Genomic DNA, 8,891 nt, shown 5'->3' on the forward strand with positions numbered 1-8,891 from the left:
ATAAAATGTATCTTTTAAATAGATTTGTTCAAATATATGGATGTTTGATTACAATGACTATTCGGAATGACTGTTTTAAATAACTGTTGTAACATTTATGTAAAGTTATAATTGACAAGTAGGTGGCAGGTAGCCCAGCAGTTAAGCAATCTGCCGTTCTGCCCTTGAGCATGGCAATTAACCCTCAATGTCTACTGGTCCCTGGATGTTGATTATGGCAGCACCCCACAACTCTCTGATTCAGAGGGGTTGGGTTAAATGTGTTAGACACATTTCAGTTGAATGCTTTCAGGTTTTGGAAATCACTAGCTATCCCCCCTTTGCTATGTCTATCGATTCATGTATAATAGAAAGTATTACTGGAGTGCCAAGTCTAGGACAAAAAGGCTTCTCAACAGTTTTTACCCCCAAGTCATAAGACTCCTGAACAGGTAATCAAATGGCTACCCGGATTAGTAGCGAGTCCATGTACCCAGACTCGCTACTGTTGTTTTTATTTATTTACTTACCTATTGTTCACCTAATACCTTTTTTTGCACTATTGGTTAGAGCCTGTAAGTAAGCATTTCACTCAAAGGTCTACTACACCTGTTGTATTCGGCGCACGTGACAAATCAACTTTGATTTGATGTATTTCTATCTGCTCCCCTATCAAGGTAAAATGTCTATGTCGTCATGGTACGTTGGTCCTGTTCTGTCAAGGTTGGTGCAGAAAGAGAACAGCTTCTTGTGGTTTTACAATGCATTTGGAAAGTATTCAGACCCCTTGACTTTTTCCACATTTTGTTACGTTACAGCCATATTCTAAAATTGATAATTCATTTTTTCCCCTCGTCAATCTACACACGACACCCCACAATGAAAATGAAAACAGGTTTTTAGACATTTTTGCAAATGTACAAATAATAAAATCCAGGCACAACCTTACTTACATAAGAATTCAGGCCCTTTGCTATGAGACTCGAAATTGAGCTCAGGTACATCCTGTTTCCATTGATCGTCCTTGAGATGTTTCTACAACTTGATTTGAGTCCACCTGTGGTAGATTCAATTGTTTGGACATGATTTAGAAAGGCACACACACCTGTCTATATAAGGTCCCACAGTTGACAGTGCATGACAGAGCCATTAGCCACGAGGTCAAAGGAATTCTCTGTAGAGCTCCGAGACAGGTTTGTGTCGGGGCACAGATCTGGGGAAGGGTACTAAAACATTACTGCGGCGTTGAAGGTCACCAAGTAAACAGTGGCCTCCATCATTCTTAAATGGAAGACGTTTGGATGAGGTAGGATTAGCCAGTCTGGGCCACGATGGAGGCAAACACCAGCATGGTGATCAGCAGGTCTGCCATCATAAACAGGTAGTCATGTCGCCCACAGTGGTGAAGATATGCACAGAGAACCAGAATAAGTAGAAGTACTGGTGCCTCAACGAGGCGAATACAGGGTTGGAGATGTCGGGGTCGATCCAGCGTTCGGACCCGAAGCCGATGTACAGGCCAGCCTTCCAGCATGAATATGTGTAGAGCATAAGTGTCACGAGTCCGACCGAGGGTGGTTTCCCTTCCCGGGCGGGTGACACTCGGCGGTCGTCGTCACCGGCCTATTAGCTGCCACTGATTGTCTTTCCTCCCCCTCCTTGTATGTTTATTGGTAGCTCCTGTTTATGTATGATTAGTTTGTCTTTATTAGACAGCCGGCCCGCCTGGTTGTTGTGTGGGATTATTTCAGTGTGACCTTCGGCTCTGTTGTAGAGGTACGTGTTAGTGCCTGGTCGTGATTTTTCCGTTGTACATTTTCATTCCCTGTGTTTGGGGCCGTTACTATTGTGAGCACCCTGGTGCTATTAAAGACGCACAGCATTGCACTCTCTGTCTCCTGCATTTGACTCCACACCCACGACTCCCGGAGCATTACAATAAGCTTGGAGAGATGAGACCAGGGGTGAGGGTCAACCTCTGGTGAGGGTCAACCCCTGGTGAGGGTCAACTGCTTCCCGTGCACCTCCAGCCAAACGTGGCCATGGACTGAATAAAGACCAGAACCTCCTACTCTGACAGTGGGTTTTGACCAGAGGCGGCACCTCCTCTTGACAACACTTTGCTCCAATGCTTTGCTTCGCTTGAAATTTGAATAAAACTGATCCTTTTCGACCGCTCCTCTAGCAGAGGTCTTACCGCTCAGCTTCCTACAATCCCCCTCACGTTTCTCTGCGTGCCCTCATTGGAAATGAATGGGGGTGGAACTTCTCCTGCCGTTTCCTCAACAGGAAGCGTGCTCCAGGAAACCTGCAGGGGGAAGCACAACACAGATACGGTCTCGGTCCGAGTAGTTCATATCCAGAGAAATATAAATAGAACATTTCGTTACTGAGCCTTGGAGTCATAATAAAAGAAAAGCCAACTCTCTCTCCCAGGTCATTGGCTCTCCACAATATATCTTATCACGTGTTTCTAAATGCATTAACAAATCAAGTCAAATCAAATCAAATGTATTGATAAAGCCCTTCGTACATCAGCTGATATCTCAAAGTGCTGTACAGAAACACAGTCTAAAAGCCCCAAACAGCAAACAATGGAGGTGTAGAAGCACGGTGGCTGGGAAAAACTCCCTAGAAAGGCCAAAACCTTTCAAGCACAAAGGATTATTTCCAACCCACCACTGGTACACACACACACACACACACACACACACACACACACACACACACACACACACACACACACACACACACACACACACACACACACACACACACACACACACACACACACACACACACACACACACACACACACACAAACATACAATTATCTGTGAAATAATCGGTCAGAGAAGTAGCCACAGTGCCACGTACGATTCATCTATTTGCAGGGAATCATGTCTCGTTAAAATACTGTTAAATAACATATCAAATATCTACAAAATTAACATTTCAATTGATTTAAAAAAAATATTGGTCTATTGAGGTTGTCTATTTATTCTTCTGTTTATTATCTTTCCAATCAAAACACAATTTATTTCACGTGGTCTCAACATAGTTTACACAAAGAAGAAAAACACAAAAAATAAACAACAGAAGTCAAGAACAGAGAAACAGAGAAACAGTACATTGACACGAAGCGAACACCTTGGAATAGATAACGGGTCAGCCATAGGCTACATTTGATGTAAGCATATGCAGATGAAGAGAACCCAGATGAAGAAGATGGGAAAGGTCATGACCTGTAGCCATCCATAATAAAACTCCTCTGATGGGTCGACCACCAACTCCTCTGTTCCTCTGGTGATGTAGAGGTGAATCAAGGACCTGCAGTGCCTAGCGGCCACTCCTATTCCCCAGGCGCTCTCTTTTGATGACTTCTGTAACCGTAACCACCAACTCCCTCCAGCCGACTAGGAGATGGAGAGAAAGATAAATGGATGAGAGAAAGATGAGAGAAAGGGATGGATAAAAATCTAATTAAGTCAAAGTGTATTGGCCACATACACAGTTTAGCGGGTGCAGAGAAATGCTTGTGTTACTAGCTCCTAACAGTTCAGTAAAGGAGTACAATACATTTAGCAATATCAATGTTGATAGAGGAATTCTAAATTCCTTTATGTTTTAATTGCCAAAACCAATTAGCACTCATTTCTGCAGGTCCTTGATTCACCTCTACATGAAGTAGATTGAGACCAGTCTTAAAAGCCAGGTAAGAGCGTTTAATTCCAGAGAGTACTGACCCAAAATACAAAGAACATTACATTTTAAAGAAAGAAGACATAAAATGACGTCATCAGTTTCACACCCTCTCCCAGCCTTACAATGGCGTAGTATTCGGTCCTGGAGATAGTTTCACTCCCCTCATAAACTACATTCCAACCTGTCTAAAGGATATACTTCTCTCCACTAATGGAATCCAACCAAAACATTCTTATCTGTTTGAAAAACTATATTATGCCTCCTTCTTAAACTTTCCCAGGAGACACAGACACAATTAATTTCTGCTTACATTTTCAGTAACAGTTTTACTAAAAACCCATACTTTTCAAATCATAACATAATAGTATTAGCATAAATGGTTCTAATCATTAATGTATACATAATTGATCATCTAAACTATATTTTCCTCTATCAAATGTAGAGCAGGAAAATCATCTATGCTCTCATGGGCCCTTTTCCAGTAACCCAACACACTGATGTCACGTACATCATTTTGTTCTCCCTCCCACATATGCTGTGACATCACCTGGTTTAAATATCTCTACAATATCTCTCATCATTACTCAATGCCCGGGTTTACCTCCAATGTACTCACATCCTACTATACCTTTGTCTGTACATTATGCCTTGAATCTATTCTCTCATGCCCAGAAACCGGCTCCTTTTACTACGTATCTGCTCTGAACGCACGAAAAGATCATTCCTGTTAGCCTTTAGCCGTACCCTCATCCTACTCCTCCTCTGTTCCTCTACAGGCTCTAACCAATAGTGCAAAAAAGGTGTTAGGTGAACAATAGGTGGGTAAAGAAATAAAACAAGGCAATAAGTTTGTTTTATTAACTGCTTTAGCACACTCTGCCAACCCGGATGTCCTAGCCGTGTTTGAATCCTGGCTTAGGAAGACCATCAAAAACCCTGAAATTTCCATCCCTAACTATAACATTTTCCAACAAGATAGAACTGCCAAAGTGGGAAGAGTTGCAATCTATTGCAGACATAGCTTGCAGAGTTATGTCTTTACTATCCAGGTCTGTACCCAAACAATTCGAGCTTCTACTTTTAAAATCCACCTTTCCAGAAACAAGTCTCTCACGGTTGCCGCTTTCTATAGCCCACCTACTGCCCCCAGCTGTGCCCTGGACACCATATGTGAATTGATTTCCCCCATCTATCTTCAGAGCTGGTGCTGCTAGGTGACCTAAACTGTGACATGCTTAACACCCCGGCCATCCTACAATCTAAACTTGATGCCCTCAAACTCACACAAATGATCAATGAACCCACTAGGTTCAACCCCAAATATGTAAACTCTGGCACCCTCATAGATATCACCCTAACCAACTTGCCCTACAAATACATATCTGCTGTTTTCAACCGAGATCTCAGCGATCACTGCCTCATTGCCTGCGTCCGTAATGGGTCTGTGGTCAAACGACCACCCCTCGTCAATCTCAAACGCTCCCTAAAACACTTCAGCGAGCAGGCCTTTCTAATCGACCTGGCCCGGGTATCCTGGAAGGATATCGACCTCGTCAGTAGAAGTAGCCTGGTTATTCTTTAAAAGTGCCTTCCTCACCATCTTAAATAAGCATGCCCCATTCAAAAATGTAGAACCAGGAACAGATATAGCCCTTGGTTCTCTCCACTGCCCTTGACCAACACAAAAACATCCTTTGGCTTTCTGCATTAGCATCGAACAGCCCCCGTGATATGTCACATTTCAGGAACTAATATACACAGGCAGTTAGGAAAGCTAAGGCTAGCTTTTTCAAGCAGAAATTTGCATCCTGTAGCACAAACTAAAAAAAATTCTGGGAAGCTCTAAAGTCCATGGAGAATAAGAGCACCTCCTCCCAGCTGTCCACTGCACTGAGGCTAGGAAACATAGTCACCAACGATAAATCCACTATAAATGAGAATTTCAATAAGCATTTTCTACGTATGGCCATGCTTTCCACCTGGCTACCCCTACCCCGATCAACAGCCCTCCACCCCCCACAGCAACTCGCCCAAGCCTCTCCATTTCTCCTTCACCCAAATCCAGATAGTTGATGTTCTGAAAGAACTGTAAAATCTGGACCCCTACAAATCAGCCGGCCTAGACAATCTGGACCCTCTCTTTCTAAAATGATCTGCCCGAAATTGTTGCAACCCCTATTACTAGCCTGTTCAACCTCTCTTTCGTATTGTCTGAGATTCCTATTGGTTGGAAAGCTGCCACAGTCATGCCCCTCTTCAAAGACACTCTAGACCCAAACTGCTACAGACTATTCTACCCTGCCTGTCTAAGGTCGTCGAAAGCCAAGTTAATAAACAGATTACTGACCATTTCGAATCCCACCCTACCTTCTCCGTATGCAAATATGGTTTCAGAGCTGGTCATCGGTGCACCTTAGCCACGCTCAAGGTCCTAAATGATATCATAACCGCCATCGATAAGAGACATTACTGTGCAGCCGTATTCATCGACCTGGCTAAGGCTTTCGACTCTGTCAATCACAACATTGACCCAAAAGCCACTTCTCAGACAGAGTTCAGTGTGTCAAATCGGAGGGCCTGTTGTCCAGACTTCTGGCAGTCTCTATGGGGGTGCCACAGGGTTAAATTCTCGGGCCGACTCTCTTCTCTGTATACATCAATGATGTCACTCTTGCTGCTTGTGATCTTTGATCTACCTCTACGCAGACGACACCATTCTGTATACCTCTGGCCCTTCTTTGGACACTGTGTTAACCAACCTCCAGACGAGCTTCAATGCCATACAACTCTCCTTCCGTGGCCTCCAACTGCTCTTAAAGGCAAGTAAAACTAAATGCATGCTCTTCAACCAATCGCTGCCCGCACATGCCTGCCTGTCCAGCATCACTGCTCTGGACAGTTCTGACTGTAAACTGTAAACTCTCCTTCCAGACTCACATTAAACATCTGCAATCCAAAATTAAATCTAGAATTGGCTTCCTATTTTGCAACAAAGCATCCTTCAATCATCCTGCCAAACATACCCTCGTAAAATCGACCATCCTATCGATCCTCAACTTTGGCGATGTCATTTACAAAATAGCCTCCAACACTCAACAATTTGGATGCAGTCTATCAGAGTGCCATCCGTTTTGTCACCAAAGCCCCATATACTACCCACCACTGCGACCTGTACGCTCTCGTTGGCTGGCCCTCGCTTCATACTCGGTGCAAACCAGTGGCTTCAGGTCATCTACAAGTCTCTGCTAGGTAAAGCCCCGCCTTATCTCAGCTCACTGGTCACCATAGCAGCACCCACCCGTAGCACACGCTCCAGCAGGTATATCTCACTGGTCACCCCAAAAGGCAATTCTTCCTTTGGCCGCCTCTCCTTCCCGTCCTCTGCTGCCAATGACTGGAACGAACTGCAAAAATCACTAAAGCTGGAGACTCTTATCTCCCTCACCAGCTGTCAGAGCAGCTCACAGATCACTGCACCTGTACATACCCCATCTGTAAATAGCCCATCCAACTACCTCATCCCCATACTGTATATATTTTTTATCATCTTGCTCCTTTGCACCCCAGTATCTCTACTTGCACATTCATATGTGCATATGTATGTGTATGTATATATATATGTGTATATATATATATATATACCCTTCTATATTGCACACCGTTTACCACCATAATTTGCAAATAAATTCATAAAAAATCCTACAATGTGATTTTCTGGATTTTTTTTCTAATTTTGTCTGTCATAGTTGAAGTGTACCTATGATGAAAATTACAGGCCTCTCTAATCTTTTTTAAGTGGGAGAACTTGCACAATTGGTGGCTGACTAAATACTTTTTTTGCCCCACTGTATACTCTGCACATCTACCATTCCAGTGTTCAATTGCTATATTGTAATTACTTCGTCACCATGGCCTAATTATTGCCTTTACCTCCCTTATCTTAACTCATTTGCACGCACCGTATATAGACTTTTTCTACTGTATTATTGACTGTATATTTGTTTATTCCATGTGTAACTCTGTGTCGTTGTATGTGTCGAACTGCTTTGCTTTATCTTGGCCAGGTCGCAGTTGCAAATGAGAACTTGTTCTCAACTAGCCTACCTGGTTAAATAAAGGTAAACATTTTAAAACACACCTGTTGATCATGCTGGTCTGTCTCCATGGAGGGGAGCAGGTGACTCTCCAACCAGACAGCAGTCTCCAGGGACCAACTAGTGCTATCCTGCAGCAAATACCAAACAATTATGACTGCATTGATATCTTAGTTCATTTGATGGGGCCTAAACTATAAAACAATCAAACCAAGAAAGTTGTAGACAACGGTTGTGTTAATTGAGCTAAATTATAATATTGTAATGAAACGGCAGGGAGCAGGTCTCGAACCCTCCGCCTTCTAGCCCGAAGTCTAGAGGGCTATCGACTGTGCCGTAAATGCAAGCTCCAGTGGTAAAAGTCGATATCCGCGTTTATAAACCCAGGGTCGTTAAAGTATTGTAGCGACCCGCACAGACAGCTGTGTGTTATGGGTTAGGCTAGGAGGTGGTTGTGTTGTACTGACCAGTACCCGGTGTTCGCGGGGTCCGACATGTCAATCAACCTGCTATCTGCCAATCACGGGAATGCCTGGAATGTTCTGATGCCGGGCATCCTGGTGGTTGGCGGAGTGGCGTGGAGGGGGTGGAGCATTGGAAGTTAAGACCAGGTTCAGCCTTTGTTCTCTCTCTCTTACGTCTGGGCTTCACAAGAGAAGGTCACGATTGGCTTGTGGGTTATCTGTCATCTATTTGGCGTGTGCTACGGCCCAAACAGTAGCCTGTGTAAAGTTGGTTTAATAAACCGTCAATTCGCAAACTCAAGCCTCTGTCTGGACAATTGTTCATTTATGATCTAGTCAGGTCATTACAGTATATTATACAATCCTCCTCTGTATAACCCTCACTCACCCACACAATCTGACACATTTATACGGATCTATGCAGCTCCAACATGACTATTATGCGTTAGGAAATGTATTTTGTATCACTCACACACACACACACACACACACACACACACACACACACACACCCGACAGGTTAAAAAAAAAATGTGCACGACTGACTTTCACATAGGACGTTCCCTTTCAAGGGCGGCGGAGAAAAGAGTACCGGGATGTGGCGGCGAATCCGTGGCAGCGGTTTGTGAAAACGTCACAGCGTCCCTTG

Source organism: Oncorhynchus keta, chromosome 7 (genome assembly GCF_023373465.1).
Source record: "Oncorhynchus keta strain PuntledgeMale-10-30-2019 chromosome 7, Oket_V2, whole genome shotgun sequence".
NCBI lineage: Eukaryota > Metazoa > Chordata > Actinopteri > Salmoniformes > Salmonidae > Oncorhynchus > Oncorhynchus keta.